Consider the following 24578-nt stretch of genomic DNA (forward strand, 5'->3'; position numbering starts at 1 on the left):
GGCAGGCATTTTCTCTGTCAGAATTTTTCAGCAGACATTTTTTTCTATTCAGTATTTTCCCCCCTTCTAACCAGGTCACCTTTCTGGCTGCCCAGAGAGGTTGTGGAGTCTTCATCCCTGGAGATATTCAAAAACTGTCGGTGTTCACGAGAGGGCACGGAGTAAATGCACGCAGACCAATATGATCGTTAAGCAGATCTCGTTTATTCGCATATCTGAGGGTACATTTATACTATTCTATTGAGGGTACATTTATACTATTCTATTTTTGTACACGCTCTGTGTACATGTCATTTCTATTATGATTGGTTAGTATGCTTTGTTCACACGCCTCTACGTTAGTTCTGATTGGCTTATGCTAAAAAGTTATATCTTGCAGGTGCAGCATTCTTTCTTATTTTTCAACCTCCCCATATCTTATTTTTCTCATAGCCAAGGTCCTCAACTTCCCCCATATTTTGTTGGTCTCATAGCCAAGGCCCTTGTTCTGTATTATGATTGGCTAGTTCATCACCACCCCATTACCACCCCCTGGACATGCCTGGACATAGCTCGTTCAGTACGTGATCATTGTCCCGTGGGAACCCCACAAATCCCCCTTTTTGTTTTTGAACGAGCTATGTCCTATCTTGTCCTTTTTGTTTTTGTTTCTTACTCAAACCCGGTTCCCTGTGTCTCGCAGAGTCCGGTCAGAGAATCCCAGCCTTGGTTACCCATAAATCCTGCTCTCTGTTGTTGTGCCAAAAAGGCTGTATTGACCATTCGTTGCACAGGTTTCTGCAAACATGCAAACAAACAGGGTAACACAAGTAGGATAATGCCTATTACAAACAGTCCCATAAGTAGACTCTATCTACAAAACATGCAGTTTGCTTCAGAACATACTGTTATTTGTTATTCTAGCTGAAAGGAAAATTACTGACAGGAAAGCTGATTCTGTGTAAAGGTAACACAGAGCAGGCCTTTTAGAGCCTACTCTGAGGCCTACTCTTGCTAAACCGTTGCTAAAAAATCCGGTATCAATTTCCCCCTTTGGAAGTAGTTAGATTTATTATCTCACTACTTCCATATACTTTTCTCAATGATTGTCTTAACACAACCCACGTACTCCTGTGCCTGTAGAGACAGAAACATAACCTCGACCCATTAGTAATAGTTCCCCTGGTCCTAACCACTCGTTAGTACCTGGTTCCCTATACCACACTTTGCCTTTGTTTTGCACATAGCTTGCTCCCTGTCAAACTGCCTCCCAATGTATTACAATTGGGGATCGCTCCTTATCTCCTGCTAAAGTTAAATGGTTGAGTACATAAACAGTTTTTGCAAGTCTCTCAGAAGATTCAGTCTCCTCTCCCCCTTTTTGTTTTTGCAGAAGCTGTTTCAATGTATTATGAGCACGTTCCACAATCGCCTGACCCGTAGGCAAATGAGGAATCCCAGTGACATGTGTAATACCCCATAGTTGACAAAATTGACGAAAAATCTATGAACAGTATGCTGGTCCATTATCAGTCTTAAGTTGTTGTGGAACCCCAAGACTCGCAAAGCAAGCAAGTAAATGTCGTTTGACATGACGACCGGTTTCCCCAGTTTGTGCTGTTGCCCATATTACATGTGAAAACGTGTCAACAGATACATGAACATATTTGAACCTTCCAAATTCTGCAACGTGAGTAACATCCATTTGCCACAGTTGCAACACACTCAATCCTCGAGGATTTACCCCTATTCCAATTCCCATGCCAATTTTCTGACAACTAGGACAAGCACTAATTCATGTGCTTGTGCCATGGTGAGGTGAAATTGTTTCGCTAGCATTTTCGCTGATTGATGAAAGAATTGATGGGATAGGTGTATTTGTTCAAATAAATTTGGTGATATTTGCGTATAGGACACAAGTGTGTCTGCTTTATTATTTCCAATTCTCAAACCTTGATCAAATTGATGACTACGAATGTGGGTGACAAAATAAGGTATCTCTCTGAGGTTTATTGCTTGATGCAACTGTAGCAAAATGGTGTAAAGTCGCATATTTTTCACTGGTCGTATAAAAGCTTTTTCAATTTGATTTACAATGCCTGCTGCATAAAGAGAGTCTGTTACAATATTGACAGGTAAATCCTTCCATTTTACAAAAACCTGGTATATCGCAAAAAATTCAAGTGTCTGCAATGAGTCCTCAGTAAATTCCTGAGAATTTTACAATGTTTCCATTGTCCATCCTCTTGCCAGGTAATAACTGCTGAATGTGATCGCTTTCCTGCATCAGTAAAAACAGTTAGTCCAGTCACAGGTATCTCTGATCTGATAGGTTTTTCTTCCCAATCCTGTTTGTAAATAAACTGTAGCTTTTTATCTTTTGGCAAATGTGTTAACAATTGTCCAGCAAAGTCCTGTAAGGCCGCTTGAAAAATAGTTGATTGATTTGTTAACCACTGTAGATATTCCTTCTTGATAGGTAAATAGATAGCATCTGAGTCTAGTCCGGTAATGTCTAGTCCGGTAATGTCTGTAATTCTTTTACGCACTTTGACAAGCAATTGTGCTATTGCTTCCACTCTAGTCACAATATTCTGAGCATCACTGTGTGACAAATGAAATTGTCGTCGCAGTGCCCAATGTCCTTGATGAAAAAACTCATGTGATATACGTGCCTGTTGTTTAATGTCCGGCACCTGCACAGTCATTGCAGTAGAATTTGTGGGGTCAGAAATCAAACAGTCTACTTGGGCGTTCCCTTCTGCAATAAACCCAGGCAAATTAGTATGATTTCTTACATGTAGAACATAAAACAATGCAGTTCGGATTTGAATTTCTTGCCACAGAGCTCGCAGCAATTCAAAAACACACTGATTACGTGTATGCTCTAGAACAGATCTGTCCAATTGCTTTATAATGCCAGCTACATATGCTGAATCAGTAACCAAATTAAAGGAATGGGAAAATTCTGAAATACTTCTAATACAGCTTGTAATTCTACCACCTGAGGTGAACCCTTTTGTTGTACTACCATAGATTCCCACTTGCCATCAGAATACCAGACAAGGCCCGCCTTGCCTGTGTTCCCAGATCTATCCGTAAAAATGGTAATTCCATCCACAGGAGTGTCTGCGCACAACACTCCTGTGGCAATTGGAAGTTCCGCACTCAATTTTATAACAGGATGGGAGGGCAAGTGGTAAACAACCTGTCCTGAGAAATTCTCCATGGCTGTTTGCAAAGCAAAGCTATTAGCCATACACCACTCAAAATACTGAGCTGCAATAGGAATGGTTAGTGATGCAGGATCTCTGGCCACAAGCTCCCGACATCGCATCCGACCTTTGATGATAATCTGTGCCAATAGCTCTGTAATCATGGGAACAGGTAGGTAGAAACAACCATTCCAATATATGTAACGAATTTGACCATTCTGAATTCCATTGACCAATTATTGCATACGGAATTTGCCTATCAAACAAAGTGATAACTTGTATTTCCTGATTCAAATCAATACGATGTACAAATTTGGAATGTAGCCTGCTTTCTACTTCTGTAATCAGTTGCTGTACCTCTGCAGTAGTGTGTCGTGGTGCTGTTAAAGTTGTGTCCCCTGCTAACAATTGGAATAGAGACTGCAATTGTGACGACGTAAGCCCCAAGCACGGCCGCAGCCATAACTTGAGCCTTATGTTCCACACTTGCACTCGTTCCACAACGGCCGTTTGCCACAGGTCCAAGGCTTGGCAGCCGCGCAGGTTAACCCCGCATGGAAACACCAGTCCTGCGCTCCCTGCGGTTCGGGCTGCGAGTTGACTGCTTAGGCCTGGAACTGGTTGGGAAGATTCATTTGTGTCAGCACACAGTTTCTCCCCGCGTTCTTTCTCCAGTTTCCCTGCACTCTGCAGCTGGTTGTTATCAGCTGACCTTGAGCATTATACTGAGACCTGCACAGCTTCACAAGATGCCCTAGCTTCCCACAGCAATGACACATCAAAACAGAGTTATCTCTCTCACTCATCTTCGACTTCTTAAGGCAGTTTTTCTTAAAGTGACCTTCCTGTTAGCATGTATAACAACAATGAGCTACCTTAACTGCTGCCGCAAAAGTTTTTGCTAAATTTTCCATCTGAAATGTGGTGGTTCCTACTTTCCCGCAAGCATCCATTAGCTCGGTTAAGGTGGGACCACAATTCGCCATCCCTGCAACAACTTTCCTGCAATCCTCATCTGTGTTGTCCTTCGCTAACTGTAGTAACAATGCTTCTTTTACAATTTTCCAATCTAATGGTTGCCAAATATTTCTTCCCTCAGGGCCCGCACCCACAATCACCGGATATGCTTGTGGAATTATAACTCCTTCTAATAACACATCTCGAATGACCCCTTTCCATTTCACTCCTCCCCCCTCTTCCCCTGTATACACGGGCGGATGCTGACTCTCTCCCTCACCTCCCACATTACCAGATGGACGCAGACCTCCCCCCCAGCCCTGATCTAAAGGTGGAGTAGGGAGTTGCAAAGGAGGTTGAGGTGACCCTAACACGTGTCCCGAATACGGAGGGGGGTTTGGGGGAGACATAGTCACATGTTCCGAGGCGTTGGCTGGACGGTGCTGCTGCAATTCCTTCTTTAATTCTTCCAGTCATCTACCAAGCTCTGTCATGTCAATTTCGTGTCCATTTCGTGATGGTAATTGTCCTTTAAATCCTTGTGACTCTGGTACTGCTGACTCCGTAAATGGTGACTTTAACGGTGGTCGTTTAGCGCCGGAATGTAAACTTTGTTCAACAGACTCAGGAAACGGCGAATCCGGTAAAGGTGGATACGAAGCAGGTTTACCCTCCTTCTTGTCCTCCTGCTCAGCCTCATCCGTAGAGAGATCAATGAGAGGAGGAGGGGGTTTCGGCCAATTCTCCTGTTCAGCATCTGAATCAATTAGTCCAAATCGAGTTCGTGTTTTAGGGCGCACTACCGGTTCTGATGGATCTGTATCTATTTTACTCGCTCCCCGCTCCTCGGCTTTTTTCGGAGGCGTCTGTACCCATGGCGATAAAGGAGCTGCCACCGGTACAGCCACCAGGGCCGTGGGAGGTTTTGGTCCCGCAAACAGTGAGGGGGTAGTAGACGTCTGCGGTCCTAAAGCCATAAAAGCTGTATGTGCGACTTCTCTCTGTGCTTTTATTCCTTTTAACGCTTCGCTAACCAGCCTCCATGTAGTAGACAATTTATAGGCTTCCTTATCACCACTTGACCCCACATCCCAGAGAGAGTCACCAATCTTCTCCCATAAAGGCACTTCAAAGACATCATTAAAGGTTGTAAAATGTCCTTTATCTTTTGCCCAGGACAGTAACTGCTTTAACGCAGCTTCATCGTATTTGATTCCTCTCACAGAGAGTATATGTTGGAGGAGTTTCACCACTGCCACTTCTGTCTTGGTCAGGGTAGACCCCATTCCTCCCCCAGCTGCCTGGGAAGCCCTACCCAGGTTTTCCTTTGCTAGCAAAACTCAGGCTTACTGCATCCGTTTCCCGGTGCGAACCGCATCCGTTTCTTTTTCCTGGTGTGAAAATCCAGTGCCAGGGCAGCACTCTACAGCTGGCTTCCTCTCATCCCCCTTTCGTGCCATTGTCCGCTGCTTCTCCGCTGTAGGTAGATTAGGGTACGGCGACCGGAAAATCTCGGGCTGTAACGGAAGGTAGGCGTGGCGAAAGGAGCAGGATGTGTCATTATCATGCGAGTTCGTACGGGACAAGACGACTATATAAGGCTGTTGCGCAGTTAAATAAACGCCATTTGTTGCATCCTCACATTGGTGTCAGTGCTCAATGGCCCTGGGGTGCGGATAGCCTCAGGCCAGCCAGCAACCGAACGGAGCTTGCCGCAGACAAGCGGCAACAAGTGGTGACCCCGACGTGATTGCTGGGCTGGCGGACCGCAGGCGGTCGGAGTGGGTTCGCGAACCATGGAAACCTTGATAAAGGTGATTTCGTTACTGGGCGGGGAATTTAAGATTTCTGTGAAATCGAAAGACGTAGCCCAGTGTGTGGACCGTCTCGTTAAAGGGGGGGGGCGGTGGCAGGACCGGCTGATTGTTTACAGCCGAATACCTGGGAGCGGTGCTCGATGCAGCTTGATGAGCGAGCTATGGCAGCAGGTTCTGCCAAAGAATTAAAAACATGGGGAGATATCTTGTGGCTGCTACGGGTTGCGCGGGAGGACCGGGCGACATGGGAAGCAGCTCGGACGTGTTTACATGGGGTCTACCCTGACCAAGACAGAAGTGGCAGTGGTGAAACTCCTCCAACATATACTCTCTGAGAGAGGAATTAAATATGACGAAGCTGCGTTAAAGCAGTTACTGTTTTGGGCAAAAGATAAAGGATATTTTACAACCTTTAATGATGTCTTTGAAGTGCCTTTATGGGAGAAGATTGGTGACTCTGGAATGCGGTGTCAAGTGGTGATAAGGAAGCCTTTAAATTGTCTGCTACATGGAGGCTGGTTAGCGAAGCGTTAAAAGGAATAAAAGCAGAGAGAGAAGTCACACATACAGCTTTTATGGCTTTAGGACCGCAGACGTCTACTACCCCCTCACTGTTTGCGGGACCAACACCTCCCACGGCCCCGGTGGCTGTACCGGTGGCAGCTCCTTTATCGCTGTCGGTACGGACGGCTCCGAAAAAAGCTGAGGAGCGGGGAGCGAGTAAAATAGATACAGATCCATCAGAACCGGTAGTGCGCCCTAAAACACAAACTCGATTTGAACTAATTGATTCAGACGCTGAACAGGAGACTTGGCAGAAACCCCCTCCGAAACCCCCTCCCTCTCATTGATCTCTCTACGGATGAGGCTGAGCAGGAGGACAAGAAGGAGGGTAAACATGCTTTGTACCCACCTTTACCGGATTCGCCATTTACGGAGTCAGCAGTACCAGAGTCACAAGGACTTAAAGGACTGTTACCATCACGAAATGGACACGAACTTGACATGACAGAGCTTGGTAGACGACTGGAAGAATTAAAGACGGAATTGCAGCAGCATCGTTCAGCCAACGCCTCGGGACACGTGACTATGTCTCCCCCAAAACCCCCCTCTGTGTTCGGGACAAGTATTAGGGCCACCTCAACCTCCTTTACAACTCCCTACTCCACCTTTAGATCAGGGCTGGGGGGGAGGTTTGCGTCCATCTGGTAATGTGGGAGGTGAGGGAGAGGGTCAGCGTCCGCCCGCGTATACAGGGGAAGGGGGGGGGAGGTGAGGGAGGAGTGAAATGGAAAGGGGTCATTCGGGATGCGTTATTAGAAGGAGTTATAATTCCACAAGCATATCCGGTGATTGTGGGTGCGGGTCCTGAGGGGAGAAATATTTGGCAACTGTTAGATTGGAAAATTGTAAAAGAAGCATTACCACTATAGTTAGCGAAAGACAACACAGGTGAGGACTGCAGGAAAGTTGTTGCAGGGATGGCAAATCGTAACCCCACCTTAACTGAGCTAATGGATGCTTGTGAGAAAGTAGGAACCACCACATTTCAGATGGAGCATTTAGGAAAAACTTTTGCGGCGGCAATTAAGGTAGTTCATCGTTGTTATACATGCGAACAGGAAGGTCACTTTAAGAAAAACTGCCTTAAGAAGTTGAAGCTGAGTGGGAGAGATAACTCTGTTTTGATGTGTCATTGCTGTGGGAAGCTAGGGCATTTTGTGAAGCTGTGCAGGTCTCAGTATAATGCTCAAGGTCAGCTGATAACAACCAGCTGCAGAATACAGGGAAACTGGAGAAAGAACGCGGGGGGGGGAACTGTATGCTGACACAAATGAATCTTCCCAACCAGTTCCAGGCCTAAGCAGTTAACTCGTAGCCCAAACCGCAGGGAGCGCAGGACTGGTGTTTCCACGCAGGGTTAACCTGTGCGGCTGCCAAGCCTTGGACCTGTGGCAAACAGGGATAATGCTAATGCTGATTGTCAAAAGATCATTGAAGCTTTACCTGGAAAAACAGATTTGAATGCTATGATAAAGGCATGTGCAAAAGTGGGTACTGTGGAACATAAGGCTCAAGTTATGGCTGCGGCCGTGCTTGGGGCTTACGTCATCACAATTGCAGCCTATATTCCAATTGTTAGCAGGGGACACAACTTTAACAGCACCACGACACACTACTTCAGAGGTACAGCAACTGATTACAGAAATAGAAAGCAGGCTACATTCCAAATTTGTACATCGTATTGATTTGAATCAGGAAATACAAATTATCACTTTGTTTGATAGGCAAATTCCGTATGCAATAATTGGTCAATGGAATTCAGAATGATCAGATTTCTTACAGAGCTATTGGCACAGATTATTCATCAAAGGACGGATGCGATGTCGGGAGCTTGTGGCCAGAGATCCCTGCATCACTAACCGTTCCTATTGCAGCTCAATATTTTGAGTGGTGTATGGCTAATAGCTTTGCTTTGCAAACAGCTATGGAGAATTTCTCGGGACAGGTTGTTTACCACTTGCCCTCCCATCCTGTTATAAAATTGAGTGCGGAACTTCCAATTGCCACAGGAGTGTGGTGCGCAGACACTCCTGTGGATGGAATTACCATTTTTACGGATAGATCTGGGAACACAGGCAAGGCGGGCCTTGTCTGGTATTCTGATGGCAAGTGGGAATCTATGGTAGTACAACAAAAGGGTTCACCTCAGGTGGTAGAATTACGAGCTGTATTAAAAATATTTCAGAATTTTCCCATTCCCTTTAGTTTGATTGCTGATTCAGCATACGTAGCTGGCATTATAAAGCAATTGGATAGATCTGTTATAGAGCATATATGTAATCAGTGTGTTTTTGAATTGCTGCGAGCTCTGTGGCAAGAAATTCAAATCCGAACTGCATTGTTTTATGTTTTACATGTAAGAAATCATACTAATTTGCCTGGGTTTATTGCAGAAGGCAATGCTCGAGTGGACTCTTTGGTTTTTCATCCTAAAACAACACTTTGTACCAGAGTGGAAGCAATAGCACAATTGCTTGTCAAAGTGCATAAAAGGATTACAGACATTACCGGACTAGACTCAGATGCTATCTATTTACCTATCAGAAAGGAATATCTACAGTGGTTAACAAATCAGTCAACTCTTTTTCAAATGGCCTTACAGGACTTTACTGGACAATTGTTAACACATTTGCCAAGAGATAAAAAGCTACAGTTTATTTGCAAACAGGATTGGGAAGAAAAACCTATCAGATCAGAGATACCTGTGACTGGACTAACTGTTTTTACTGATGCAGGAAAGCGATCACATTCAGCAGTTATTACCTGGCAAGAGGATGGACAATGGAAACATTGCAAATTCTCAGGACAAACTGAGGACTCATTGCAGACACTTGAATTTTTTGCAATATATCAGGTTTTTGTAAAATGGAAGGATTTACCTGTAAATCTTGTAACAGACTCTCTTTATGCAGCAGGCATTGTAAATCGAATTGAAAAAGCTTTTATACGACCAATAAGAAATATGCGACTTTACACCATTTTGCTACAGTTGCATCAAGCAATAAACCTCAGAGAGATACCTTATTTTGTCACCCACATTTGTAGTCATCAATTTGATCAAGGTTTGAGAATTGGAAATAATAAAGCAGACACACTTGTGTCCTATACGCAAATATCACCAAATTTATTTGAACAAGTACACCTATCCCATCAATTCTTTCATCAATCAGCGAAAATGTTAGCGAAACAATTTCACCTCACCATGGCACAAGCACGTGAATTAGTTAGTGCTTGTCCTAGTTGTCAGAAAATTGGCATGGGAATTGGAATAGGGGTAAATCCTCGAGGACTGAGTGCGTTGCAACTGTGGCAAATGGATGTTACTCACATTGCAGAATTTGGAAGGCTCAAATATGTTCATGTATCTGTTGATACGTTTTCACATGTAATATGGGCAACAGCACAAACTGCGGAAACAGGTCGTCATGTCAAATGACATTTACTTGCTTGCTTTGCGAGTCTTGGGGTTCCACAACAACTTAAGACTGATAATGGACCAGCATACTGTTCACAGATTTTTCATCAATTTTGTCAACTATGGGATATTACACATGTCACTGGGATTCCTCATTCGCCTACGGGTCAGGCGGTTGTGGAACGTGCTCATAGTACATTGAAACAGCTTCTGCAAAAACAAAAAGGGGGAGAGGAGACTGAACCTTCTGAGAGACTTGCAAAAGCTGTTTATATACTTAACCATTTAACTTTAGCAGGAGATAAGGAGTGACCCCCAATTGTAATACATTGGGAGGCAGTTCGACAGGGAGCAAGCTATGTGCAAAACAAAGGCAAAGTGTGGTATAGGGAACCAGGTACTAACGAGTGGTTGGGACCAGGGGAACTATTACTAATGGGTCGAGGTTATGTTTCTGTCTCTACAGGCGCAGGAGTACGGTGGATTGTTTCTAAAAGGATGGTTAGCCACATTATTAGAGGGAATAGTTTATGTAGTTGTGATTATAGTTATCATAGGGATCTGCATGGGTTGTGTTAAGACAATCATTGAGAATAGTATATGGAAGTAGAGAGATAATAAATCTAACTACTTCCAAAGGGGGAAATTGATACCGGATGGTTTAGCAACGGTTTAGCAAGAGTAGGCCTCAGAGTAGGCTCTAAAAGGCCTGCTCTGTGTTACCTTTACACAGAATCGGCTTTCCTGTCAGTAATTTTCCTTTCAGCTAGAATAATAGAGAATAACAGTATGTTCTGAAGTAAACTGCATGTTTTGTAGATAGAGTCTGCTTATGGGAATGTTTATAATAGGCATTATCCTACTTGTGTTACCCTGTTTGTTTGCATGTTTGCAGAAAACTGTGCAACGAATGGTCAATACAACCTTTGTGGCTCAACAACAGAGAGCAGGATTTATGGGTAACCAAGGCTGGGATTCTCTGACTGGGCTCTGCGAGACACAGGGAACCAGGTTTAAGTAAGAAACAAAAACACAGAATTAAGATTCTTGGGGAGGGGGAAGGATTCCCAGACGTAATTCCTGTCAACTACCAATCTCACATTTCACATCGCCCTCTTTATTCTTTAAATCATTTTGCCCGGGGAGACCAAGAGCGTGCCCCAATTGAGCGACATTGGGGTCCAGGGGTGCCAGAAGTGGGCCCCCCAGTCAAGGTTCGGTTCCCTGGGACAGCGGAGTGGGAAACAGGTTGGGAGCTGCTACATCACGGGAGGGGGTATGCCGCCATCAAACGGGATGATGTTATACAGTGGGTCCCTACACGCTGTTTACGCCCTGATTTAAAACAAAATCCTAACCCGAAGTAATATGTACGCTGTCCGAGCTTTATGTTTTGCAGGAGTACCTGTGGGGGAAGCCGAAGCAACATCAGCCTCGACCTTCAGACGTGAGGAATCATGACAGTACAGAGAGTCTGGTAAAGCGGCGGGGCGCCAAGAAAGATGAGGAACGGCGGCCGTTGCTGAGTGAAACAAAAGCTTTGAACAATGCGCTCATGATTAGCTTGCTTTTGCTTTGCATCTCAGGAGTTGCAGGGGAATCTTACTGGAGAACCTGGGCTCGGGATGTTGTATCCGCCAGCTACGCTTACGCTTTGACGCAAGGCTCCAGAATCAGCGATACGCTTTACTTCGCATGACTTGAAGCATGGGGAGGGGGAAATGTAGGTAGATTAGGGTACGGCGACCGGAAAATCTCGGGCTGTAACGGAAGGTAGGCGTGGCGAAAGGAGCAGGATGTGTCATTATCATGCGAGTTCGTACGGGACAAGACGACTATATAAGGCTGTTGCGCAGTTAAATAAACGCCATTTGTTGCATCCTCACATTGGTGTCAGTGCTCAATGGCCCTGGGGTGCGGATAGCCTCAGGCCAGCCAGCAACCGAACGGAGCTTGCCGCAGACAAGCGGCAACACTCTGCAGTCTCCGGGCCGAAGAGTCCCTATTCAGGGCGCCACTTGTCGGTGTTCGCGAGAGGGCACGGAGTAAATGCACGCAGACCAATATGATCGTTAAGCAGATCTCGTTTATTTGCGTATCTGAGGGTACATTTATACTATTCTATTTTTGTACACGCTCTGTGTACATGTCATTTCTATTATGATTGGTTAGTATGCTTTGTTCACACACCTCTACATCAGTTCTGATTGGCTTATGCTAAAAAGTTATACCTTGCAGATGCAGCATTCTTTCTTATTTTTCAACTTCCCTATATCTTATTTTTCTCATAGCCAAGGTCCTCAACTTCCCCCATATCTTGTTGGTCTCATAGCCAAGGCCCTTGTTCTGTATTATGATTGGCTAGTTCATCACCACCCCATTACCACCCCCTGGACATGCCTGGACATAGCTCGTTCAGTACGTGATCATTGTCCCGTGGGAACCCCACAAAAAACCATCTGGGCATTGTCCTGGGCAACTGGGTCTAGGTGGCTGTGCTGGAGCAGAGGGGTTGGACTAGATAATCTCAAGAGGTCCCTTTCAACTTAAATGATTCTGTGAAAAGCAAACAGTTGCATTGCTACTGGCTGTTTTGGTGGTCTGATTGCTGCACCTTGGCTTGTCAACTGTTTGTAGTATAGATTCTAGATGCTTTTTGCTTGTTTACTCCTTTGAGTTTTGGTGATGCAACACACTGTGGTGGGTTGACCCTGGCTGGATGCCAGGTGCCCACCAAGCCACTCTATCAATCACTCCCCTTCCTCAGCTGAACAGGGGGAGAAAAATATGACGAAAGGCTTGTGGGTCGAGATAAGGACAGGGAGAGATCAATCACCAGTTACCGTCATGGGCAAAACAGACTCAGTTCGGGAAAATTCATTTAATTTATTGCAAATCAAATCAGAGTAGGATAATGAGAAATAAAACGAAATCCTAAAACACCTTCCCCCAACCCCTCCTTTCTTCCTGGGCTCAACTTCACTCCCAATATCTCTACCTCCTCCCCCTGAGCGGCACAGGGGGACAGGGAATGGGTGTTGCGGTCAGTTCATCACACATTGCCTCTGCCTCTCCTTCCTTCTCATACTCTTCCCCTGCTCCAGTGTGGGGTCTTTCCCATGGCAGACAGTCCTCCAAGAACTTCTCCAATGTGGGTCCTTCCCACAGGCTACCGTTCTTCATGAACTGCTAGAGCATGTGTCCTTTCTGTGGGGTGCAGTCCTTCAGGAACAGACTGCTCCAGTGTTGATCCCCCACAGGGTCACGGTTCCTGCCAGGAGCCCGCTCCAGCACGGGCTCTCCATGGGGTCACAGCTTCCTTCAGGCGCATCCACCTGCTGCAATGTGGGGTCCTCCACGGGCTGCAGGGTGAATATCTGCTCCACCATGGACCTCCATGGGCTGCAGGGGGACAACCTGCCTCACCACGGTCTTCAGCATGGGCTGCAGGGGAATCTCTGCTCCGGTGCCTGAAGCACCTCCTCCCCCTCCTTCTTCACTGACTTTGGTGTCTGCAGAATTGTTTCTCTCACATATTCTCACTCCTCTCTTCTGGCTGCTGTTGCACAGCAGTTTTTTTTTTCCCTTCTTAAATATGTTATCACAGAGGCACTACCACTGTTGCTGATTGGCTCAGGCTTGGCCAGCGGTGGGTCTGTCTTGGAGACAGCTGGCATTGGTTCTATCGGACATGGGGGAAGCTTCTGGCATCTTCTCACAGAAGCCACCCCTGTAGCCCCCCTGCTACCAAAAACTTGCCACACAAATGCAATACACACACCTTCACATATACTTATTCCAGGATGCTGTATTTTCACTGTGAGATTACATGACCCATACCAAGCACTCTCCTAAATACAGAAAATGGTAGGCTATGTAATGTACTGCCATAGCAAGATTATGTTTTACATCAGCTCTGTTTATCATGCAAATATATTACCTTTAACTTTCATCCCCTTACAGGGAAAGGTTCTATTACATCACTTCTCTCCAGGCAAAAAAGTGAAACCTTTATAGCTAACAGTGATTCAAAAAAAATAAAAACAAACAAAATGAGGCAACATATAGTCTAGTCTAAAACAACTTCTTATAGGTCATCGTCCAGACAAGAAAGAACAAATACTTGACATTGAAAGCTTTAGACAGGACATGAATGAGTCACAGAGAGAAGCACAAAGACAGAACAGAGAAGAAAGTTAGAATAGCGCACTTTACAGATTTTGGAAGCAATGTACCCATTTCAAATTCGTCATTCACACAGGCATCCTGATGTTAGCTTTGAACTATCTGTAGCCATTAAGCTGAGGCACAATGGACCTCAACACATGGTCTGAAATCTGCTGGAATTAGATGAAGAGATACTCTGGAAGTTTGCTAGTACAGAATGCCATGCTACTCTGGCTACGGTGTTAGCAGTAATACCTGCTAACAACAATTAAAGTTACCTTGGACATGTTTACATGAACTGCAGATTTACCTTTACCTATTGCAGGCACTCTGAACACTCAATGCAAAATGTTAAACACAGCACACAAAACCAAAATAAATGTAGCCCAAGTTTGCTATGGCTAAGCAGTCATAGCAAACTAAACAAAGTCATTCCCAAAACCAGGGACTCGAGGAAACTGGAGTTCCATTTGTATGCATAGATGGGAATATTAATGGAACATGTAAAGCCTCGGGTCTGCATTAGTGAATTTATGAGGAATAGGCTAGGTTTGTCACTAGAGATATGACCAGTTTCTTCCTGCTGCCTACAGGCTAAAGGATTGTTTTAAAATCATTGCTTCTCCCTGCTTCTTAGTCCCTCTTCCCCCTCAATGTTATACCTATTGAAATGTAGGCATTGCATGTGAGGCAGGGTTAGGTATGAATGGGTCATATCTACAATAAACAAAAGTCTGTAGTCTAAACAGAATCAGTAATCTGTGCTCTCCTGTGTGAGACATATTCAACAATTGTTCCAGCATAGTATTCAAAAGTGTTCTGTTGTATGAATGCCATATTCTGAAAGAGGCATTAATCCAAGTTCCTTAAAATTTAAATAACTTGCAACTTTTAAAGATCTGTGATGCTTACAAGTAAAAACATGTTAGTTTTGCAGTCTTGCCCAAATTTCCATGCAACTCACCTTCTTTGATCCTGCTGTCAACATACTTCGTAATTGTCCTGGTTTTGCGGGGATAAAATTTATAGAATCAATTTTCTGTTACATTTTGTTTCAGTTTGTGGCCAGCTGTGGTATGGTGATCAAGGCCATTAGCAGTGAAAGCCAGGGCAGCTGGTTATTGTTTAGCCCTGGGTGTGGGCTGAATGGAGACAGTAATGAAGCCCAGGATGCTGTTGGCCTTCTTTGCCATTGGAGTGTATTGCTGGCTCATGTTCAACTTGGTGTCCACCTGGATCCCCAGGTCCTTTTCTGCCAAGCTGCTTTCCAGCTGGGTAGCCCCCAGCATATATTGGTGCATGGGGTTGTTCCTCCTCAGGGGCAGGACTTTGCACTTCCCCTTGTTGAACTACCTGAGTTTCCTGTCAGCCCATTTCTCCAGCCTGTTGAGGCCCCTCTGGATGGCAGCATGACCCTCTGGCTTATCAGCTACTCCTCCCAGTTTTGTGTCATCAGCAAACTGGCTGGGGGGTATGCTCTGCCCTATCATCCAGCTCATTAATGAAGATGTTGAACAGGACTGGACCCACTATTGATCTCTGGGGTACACCGCTAGTGACTGGGCTCCAACTGGAATTTACGCCATTGATCACCACTCTCTGGGTCCAGTCATTCAGCCAGTTTTCAATCCACCTCACTTGTCTGCTCATCCAGCAGATGAGCAGATCTCTATGAGGGTCTTATGGGAGACAGTGGCACTCTATTCAGTGATTAAAATCCAGGCTTCACTGAAGTTAGAGACAGGATTTCAATTTCAAATAAGTGAGGGTATCTGGCCATTAACTTCTCTTGTTCACAATTCTGCTGGTAAAGTGTGAGTAATGGAATTTCCTCTGACTTTGTGGGATGATGTGTGGTGGGGCATTAACATTTGTGAGGCACTGAGATGCTCATGGTGTGTGACCAATCAATGAAGCCCTACAATGGAAGAAGGCTCAGAGAACATACGTAAGGGTGATGAGCTCATGAACCTCAGAAAAGAATATAGGGAGCGACCACAGCTAGCATAAAGGAAGCTGAATTTATCTCAACACCAAGGGGACCAAAGGGTAGCCTTTTTTGTAGATAAACAACTATCGAGTGCATCAACTGGTTATGTAAATGGCCTTCCTAAAATAATCAATAGAAAGTATTATCTTCCAGAGCCAGACAGACCAATATGGGGGAAGGGTATATGTTGCTCAGCCTAACATAAAGTATAAAAATCAAACAGCCAACAAAATGAACTTTGAAGAGAGCAACAGGCTTGAGCTTGCTTCAACCCATGTATTCCTTTCCAGTGATTGGAGACACTCAGTGTTGTGATGGTGAGCATATAGATACTGGTAATGGGAATTATATTTGTACTGTGATTCAGCTGTATATTGCAGTGTTGATTCTTTTGTGTGTTACAGTGCAAAACATTACAAATGGAACATTATTTAAATTAATAAAAAATACACCATATACACTGTATCACTAAGCAAGCCATAACTTTACTGATTTGTCTGCAAAATACAAGTTGTACCTTATTTCCAGCAGGAGAATCTTCTGAAATTTTCCAATTTTTGTTCACTACAGACAGCTGAATTAAGTCACTTGAGATACACAGATGTGGTTTAACTTAGTTATCTTGTCATCTAGTGGCAACAAAGTCCAGCTTATGCTGCTGAAAAAAATCTGAGGACAACAGGTATTTTTATGTTATTCATTAAAATTTGCTGAATTCCTCTTCTGAACTGCTACAGCTGCTCAAACTGTCAACAGGAGATCTTCCTGCTTCATGGCACATATGCTGTGAGTATCTTGAGGGTGCGTTGGTACGGTCTCTAGGAGGAGAAACAAGTTCTGACTTGATGTTGAGGCTTTGAGTAGAAGGCAGGGAGATATTTGTATTCTGAGATAAATGAGTGCTAGTGCAAGCTCTGTAGGAGGAAAGGACTGAGGAGGCATGGAGCCCCTGGAAATGCACAAACACACAAAACATCAGTGTAAAGGCTCATGCAATACTGGTGGATGCTGGGAGAATGAGGACTGTTTACTAGGAGGTATTGTGAAAAAAAATCAGGGAGATGAAAACATCACAACAGACATGGTTCTCTTGAATGGCTCTGGGATATGCCTTGGGATTGAAAGTAAGTCTTTCTCTTTCGTTCTCTCATAACAAATAACATATCAACATATTTGTCATAACAAATTTTGGAAGCTGAGTCTTTGCACTGTTGGAACCACCTGTAGGTTTCTTTATAACTAATGCTTGTGTGTGTGTATGCACTGGCTGAGACAGGGGAGGCATGGACTTTCTGCTGGGATTAATTTGATTAGTTCAAACGCACCAAACATTTTTATCACTGTTCATTTTGTCATGCAACTTTAGATGCAAACTGTATAACAAAAATTTGGGCTCTGTACATGTTATAGCTTTTGGAATGCAGTTAAATTTACTGGTCCTCAGATTAACATTGATAAAATACCAGAGACAAGTAAGGATTTAGATATGATTTTATGGTATAAATGTATGAATTCATAATTTACACCAGAATTTTAATGAATAAACTACCAAAGAGAAGCTGAAAAGTAGTGGAAGGTATCAGAAGAGTATATTGATTTGCATGTAGGAGAACCCAACTCAGAGAATGTTGCAAACATCAAGAGAAACTGTTGCTCTAAAGCTTTTAAAAAGATGAGCTATATACCTATTCTAAGTTCATTTTCTTTTTGTAGGCAGGTTATGGCAGAAGAAAGCTGAAGTAGGCAAGGGGGAAAGTGAATACTGAGAATGCATTTTATGTCTACGGGAGAAAATGAGATCACTTGCATCTGATGAATGCTTTGTACAGAAGCACCACCTACCGGTAAAATCTGACTTTATTTTATTATTAAAATACAGTTCTCAATATGTAATTCCCATTATGCTCTTACACATTGTTCCAGTTCAGAGACCATTTACTAGTCTGAAGTTAGTGCCTAATCCCAAACACACAGTTTCAAGGTTTCTAATAGTGAGGATTTATACAGGGAGAGATTGAAGGTAATAGGGGCAATAGGCCACTCGGCCACAGAAGATTTTAAAACCAAAGGAGTATTCAAACATTTTTACAGCAAGCAGAAGGCATTTTGAGATTTGGAAGTATGTTTTAAACATGTAGGAGAAACTGTTAAGTTTAGACGTGGTCATTTCAATTTCTTGAAATATTCCACTTTTTCTGATACCTCATTGAGTTGAGCTTTACTTAGGCAACGTCTACTATAAATTTCATGAAAGGCAAAATGTTTTATTTTCTTTTGACACATTTATACTTGAAACTATATGGCTTCACTATTGAATGATATCAGCTGCTTTTATCACTACTTATCGCAATGTTAAATAACAGAAGGATCTTGTTAGACAACAGAGAAAACAGGATGTTCTATCTCCAATTGCTTTCTTACCCTTCATTCCTATAGAGACAAGTTTGTCAAAATTTGCAGCAATCCCTTTCATGAGTCAGAGAGTTAGTGACTAATAGCCCTCACTGTAGCAAATGTAGGTATTTTTCTGGCAAACAGGACATTTTTTGCTTTTGTAACTATTAAATAAACTGTATTGTGTCTGGCTGGGATGGAGTTAACTTTCCCCATAGCAGCCCTCATAGTGCTGTGCTTTGTATTGGTAGCTAGAAAGGTGTTGATAACACACCAATGTTTAGCTACTGCTGACCAGTGCTCCCACAGCATCAGGACTGTCTCTCCAACCCCCCACCCCCAAAGGCCAGTAGGCTGGGGATGGGCAAGAGGTTGGGAGCGGACATAGCCAGGACAGTTGACCCAAACTGACCAAAGAGATATTCCCTACCAATGACTTTTTTGCCTCAGTCTTCACCGGCAAGTGCTCAAGCCACAAGGCCCAAGTCGCAGAAGGCAAAGGCAGGGACTGGGAGGATGAAGAACCGCCCACTGTAGGAGAAGATCAGGTTCGAGACCATCGAAGGAACCTGAAGGTGCACAAGTCCATGGGACCTGATGAGGTGCCTCCACAGATCCTGAGGGAACTGGCGAATGAAGTTCCTAAGCCGCTATCCATCATTTTTGAGAAGGTGTGGCAGTCTGGTGAAGTTCCCACTGACTGGAAAAGGGGAAACATAACCCCATCTTCAAAAAGGGAAAAAAGGAAGACCTGGGGAACTACAGGCCAGTCAGTCTCACCTCTGTGCCTGGCAAGATCATGGAGCAGATCCTCCTGGAAGCTATACTGAGGCACACGGAAATCAAGGAGGTGATTGGTGACAGCCAACATGGCTTCACTAAGGGCAGATCATGCCTGACAAATTTGGTGGCCTTCTACGACAGGATTACAGTGCTGGTGGATAGGGGAAGAGCGACTGATGTCATCTACCTGGACTTGTGCAAAGCATTTGACACTGTCCCGCATGACATCCTTGTCTCTAAATTGGAGAGACATGGACTTGACAGATGGACCACTCGGTGGATAAGGAATTGGCGGGATGGTCGCACTCAAAGAGTTATGGTCAACAGCTCGATGTCCAAGTGGAGACCAGTGATGAGTGGCATTCCTCAGGGGTCGGTATTGGGACTGGTCCTGTTTAACATCTTTGTTGGCGACATGGACAGTGGGATTGAGTGCGCCCTCAGCAAGTTTGCCGACAACACCAAGCTGTGCGGTGTGGTCGACACGCTGGAGGGAAGGGATGCCATCCAGAGGGACCTTGACAGGCTTGAGAGCTGGGCCTGTGTGAACTGCATGAAGTTCAACAAGGCCAAGTGCAAGGTCCTGTACCTGGGTCGGGGCAATCCCAAGCACAGATACAGGCTGGGCAGAGAATGGATTGAGAGCAGCCCTGAGGAGAAGGACTTGGGAGTGATGGTTGATGAGAAGCTCAATATGAGCCGGCAATGTGTGCTTGCAGCCCAGAAGGCCAACCGTATCCTGGGCTGCATCAAAAGCAGCATGGCCAGCAGGTGGAGGAAGGTAATTCTGCCCCTCTACTCCGCTCTCATGAGACCCCACCTGGAGTACTGCGTCTAGCTCTGGGGCCCCCAACATAAGAAGGACATGGAGTTCCCGTGGCAGGGGGGTTGGAACTAGATGATCTTTAAGGTCTCTTCCAACCCAAACCATTCTGTGATTCTATGATTCTATGATTCTATGACGTTGTGCTCAATAATAAAAGCTAAGAGAAAGGAGGAGGAGGGGGGGCATTTGTTATTAAGGCATTTGTCTCCCAAAGCAAATGTTACGTGTACTGAAGACTTACTTCCCAGGAAGTGGCTGGAAATTGCCTGCTGATGGGAAGAAGAGAATAACTTTTTTGTGTTTCCTTTGCTTCCATGTGCGGCCTTTGCTTTTATTTATTAAACTGCCTTTATCTCAACCCACGAGTTTTTCATTTTATTTTCTCCTCCTGTCCAGCTGAGGAGGGGGCAGTGCTAGAGCAGCTTGGTGGGTACTTGGCATCCCGCCAAGGCCAGCCCACCACATAAACATATATAAGAAACTGTAGCTATCAAACTTGGTCATTTCAATTTACTGAAATATTCTAGTCTTCTCCTGAAAACTTGTTGAAAATAATCCAACAAGAATAAAAAAATACATGCCTGGGTTTTGTTTTGCTTTTAATTTCCCGTGACATTATTTTTCAGTTGCTTAGGAGATGCTAGGACTCACATGGAAAAACAGGCTGGCAGTTTAGCACGTATGATAAGATTACATATGATTTTAGATGACAAATCTATAGCTAAACCTGAAAGTCCCTTAACACAGTATGGTGGAGCCTGAGGATTTGTTTTAAAAGTGTTTGATAGAAATGAAGATCAGGTTCGAGACCACCTGAGGAACCTGAACATACACAAGTCCATGGGACCCAATGAGATGCATCCTAGGGTCCTGAGAGAATTGGCTGATGTAGTTGCCAAGCCATTCTCCACCATATTTGAAAATTCAGGCAAAGTCCCCAGTGACTGGAGAAAAGGGAATAACATATTCATTTTTAAAAAGAGTAAAAGGGAGGAACCTGGGAACTACTGACCAGTCAGCCTCACCTCCGTGCCCAGTAAGATCATGGAGCAAATCCTCCTGGAAGACATGTCAAAACATATGGAAGACAGTGAGGTGATTACAGACAGCCAACAATATTTCACCAAGGGCAAATTGTACCTGAGTAATCTGGTAGCCTTCTATGATGGAGTGACTGAATCAGTGGACAAGGGAAGAGCTACAGATGTGTACTGGGTCTGGATGAGATGGAGTTAATTTTCCCCATAGCAGCCCTCATAGTGCTGTGCTTTGTATCCATAGCTGAAAAGGTGTTGATAACACACCAGCATTTTGGCTACTGTTAAGCAGTGCTCCCACAGCATCAAGGCTGTCTCTCTAACATTCCCCCCCCGCTCACCAATAAGCTGGAGGTGGGCAAGATCTTGGGAGGGGACATAGCCAGGACAGCTGACCCAAACTGACCAAAGGGATATTCCATACCATATGACGTCTGCTCAGCAATAAAAGCTAAGAGAAAGGAGCAGGGGCATTTATTATTACGACATTTCTCTTTCGGAGCAACCACTACACGTACTTGTCCTGGTTTCCTTGGGATTTTGTTTGAGTTTGTGGCCAGCCATGGTGATCAGGGCCATTAGCAGCTAAATCCAGAGCAGCTGACCCAGGCTGGCCCACAGGTGTATTCTATGTCATTAACAATCAAGTTCACTATAAAAGGGAGGGCTTGGGGGGAAGAGAGGGGCCTATTTTTGCTCTCCTCTCTTCTGGTCTTGCTTTTTTTCCCCTCATTGCTGGTGATTGCTATTCCTGGACAGCTTGCTGCAACCTGTAGCTAAGTATACTTTTTTGTTTTGTGTTAGCATTTATATTGGTTTCTTTATTTTGTTAAATCTGTTTAATTTTAACCCATGAGTCTACCTCTTTTTATCAATTTCCTTCCTCAGTTGGGAAAGGGTTATTGGGTGAGAGAAAAACTGTTATTGTTTAGCCCTGGGTGCGGGCTAAACAAAGACAGTACTGAAGCCCTGCTTCCTGGGAAGTGGCTGGACATCATCTGCTGATGGGAAGTAGAGAATAAATATTTTGTTTTCCTTTGCTTCCATGTGCGGCCTTTGCTTTTGCTTTATTAAACTGCTTTTATCTCGGCCCATGAGGTTTTTTTCTGTCTTTTTTTCCCTGCCCTGCTGAGGAGGGGAGTGATAGAGTGGCTTGGTGGACACCTGGCATCCAGCCAAGGTCAACACAGCACAGGATGTTATCTACCTGGACTCGTGTAAGGCTTTGATATGGTGCCACACAACATTCTTGCCTCTAAATTGGAGAGATATGGGTTTGATGGATGGACTAATCAGTGGATAAGGAATTGGCTGGATGGCTGCCTCCCAAGAGTTACAGTCAATGGCTCAATGTCCAAGTGTAAACCAGTAACAAGTTGTGTGTCTCTCAACGGCCTGTACTGGGACCAAAACTGTTTAATAACTTCATCAATGACAGACAGTGGGATTGAGTGCAACCTCAGCAAGTTTGCTGACGACACCAAGCTGTGTGGTGCGGTCAACACCCTGGAGGGAAGGGATGCCATCCAGAGGGACCTTGACAGGCTTGAGAGGTGGGCCTGTGTGAACTACATGAAGTTCAACAAGGCCAAGCGCAAGGTCCTGTACATGGGTCAGGGCAGTCCCCAATATCAATACAGACTGGGGGATGAACTGATTGAGAGAAGCCCTGAGAAGGACTTGGGTATATTGGTGGATGAAAAACGGAATGTGAGCTGGCAATATGTGCTAGCAGTGCAGAAAACCAATTGTATCCTGGGCTGCATCAAAAGAAGTGTGGCCAGCAGACTGAGGGAGGTGATTCTTCTCCTCTATTCCACTCTCATGAGACCCCACCTGGAGAACTGTGTCCAGCTCTGGGGTTCCCATCATAAGAAAGACATGGACCTGTTAGAGGAGGTCCAGAGGAGGGCCACAAAGATGATCAGAGGGCTGGAGCACCTCCCCTATGAGGACAGGCTGAGAGAGTTGGGGTTGTTTAGCCTGGAGAAGAGAAGGCTCCGGGGAGACCTTCTAGCAGCCTTCCAGTACCTGAAGGGGGCCTCCAGGAAAGCAGGAGAGGGACTTTTTACAAGGGCATGTAGTGACAGGATGAGAGGGAACAGTTTTAAACTGAAAGAGGGTAGATTTAGATTAGATATTAGGAAGAAATTCTTTACTGTGAGGGTGGTGAGACACTGGAACAGGTTGCCCAGAGAAGTTGTGGATGCCCCCTCCCTGGAAGTGTTCAAGGCCAGATTGGATGGGGCTTTGAGCAACCTGATCTAGTCGAAGGTGTCCCTGCCTGTGGCAGGGGGGGTTGGAACTAGATGATTTTTAAAGGTCCCTTTCAACCCAAACCATTCTATGACTATTCTATGGTTCTATTTGAGAAGATGATGTCACTTTGCAAAGCTGGGGAAACTGAAAAACCCATGCTAGTTAAAAAAACTACACATATTAATTCAAATTTGTTCATGTGGAACAAATTTGACTGTTACATGCATACTATTCTGTTACAGCCCCCAAAGGACCAAATCTAAAGAGATAAGCTGCATTTTCTAAGAAATACAGCTAGTATTGTTATACTGCAATGTTACTTTTCTAATAGTGTTTCAGAAGTGAGTATAAGGATGCATTTCTATAGACACTTCTTCAGATTCCTTGTGATTCTTCACAGGTGTTATGTAAATAAGTGGCATACAAGTTTGTGGCAGTCAAAAATATTACAGATTGATCTGCATTTTGAACACTTAAAATTGGAAAAAATCATTTTGGCAGATCAGGACTAAAATTTTGAGGTTTAAAACTATAAATATTAAAACAATTGATATGAAATATTCAAATTTTTCATTTAAAATATTGAAATATTGTCTTAAAAAAATTTTTTACTAAAACTATTTCATAAATTTAATAGGTGTTTTTGGTGATGATAATGTACATTATTTGGTTAAAATCTTCTGAAACACTTTTACTAGAATCTCATATAAGCTGACATGGCCAATTACAAGGGAATCGTACTGTTATACATAGGTGTAAATGGTAAAAGAGTACATACTTAGGTGCAGTATTTAGTCTTGTATTTTAAACAGAGTATTTGACCTCTACTTAGAATGGAAGCTTTCTATGTTATAAAAAATGAGAATTCTTTTTGCTACTAAAGGATTTCTTTGTGTGTATGAGTGTGGAAATGGCTGTTTATGTATCTGTATGTAACGATGTATATTTTACACAGTTGCTTCATATAAATATGCAGTTTTGGTCCAGGCATATATTATATTCATCATTTGAAACCTGCACTAAGTTCACTGAAAACCAAATAGAGAGAAAGAAATCTACTGAAGAAAGAAGGAACCTCACATATATGTTTTCTTTTAAACCCATGCTTGTTTCTCTAATTTACCTTACCTCCTCACTTCAAATAAACTTTTTGTTCATAAATGTATATAAGGAAA

At 44.0% G+C, this 24578-nt stretch overlaps 1 pseudogene; it reads right to left on the minus strand.

The window, feature by feature from the left end:
- Nucleotides 1-16804: 16804 nt before the first annotated feature.
- LOC137675720 (myocyte-specific enhancer factor 2C-like) overlaps nt 16805-24578 on the minus strand; it is a 41560-nt pseudogene continuing 33786 nt past the window's right edge.

The sequence above is a fragment of the Nyctibius grandis genome, chromosome W, assembly GCF_013368605.1.
Source record: "Nyctibius grandis isolate bNycGra1 chromosome W, bNycGra1.pri, whole genome shotgun sequence".
Classification (NCBI taxonomy): domain Eukaryota; kingdom Metazoa; phylum Chordata; class Aves; order Nyctibiiformes; family Nyctibiidae; genus Nyctibius; species Nyctibius grandis.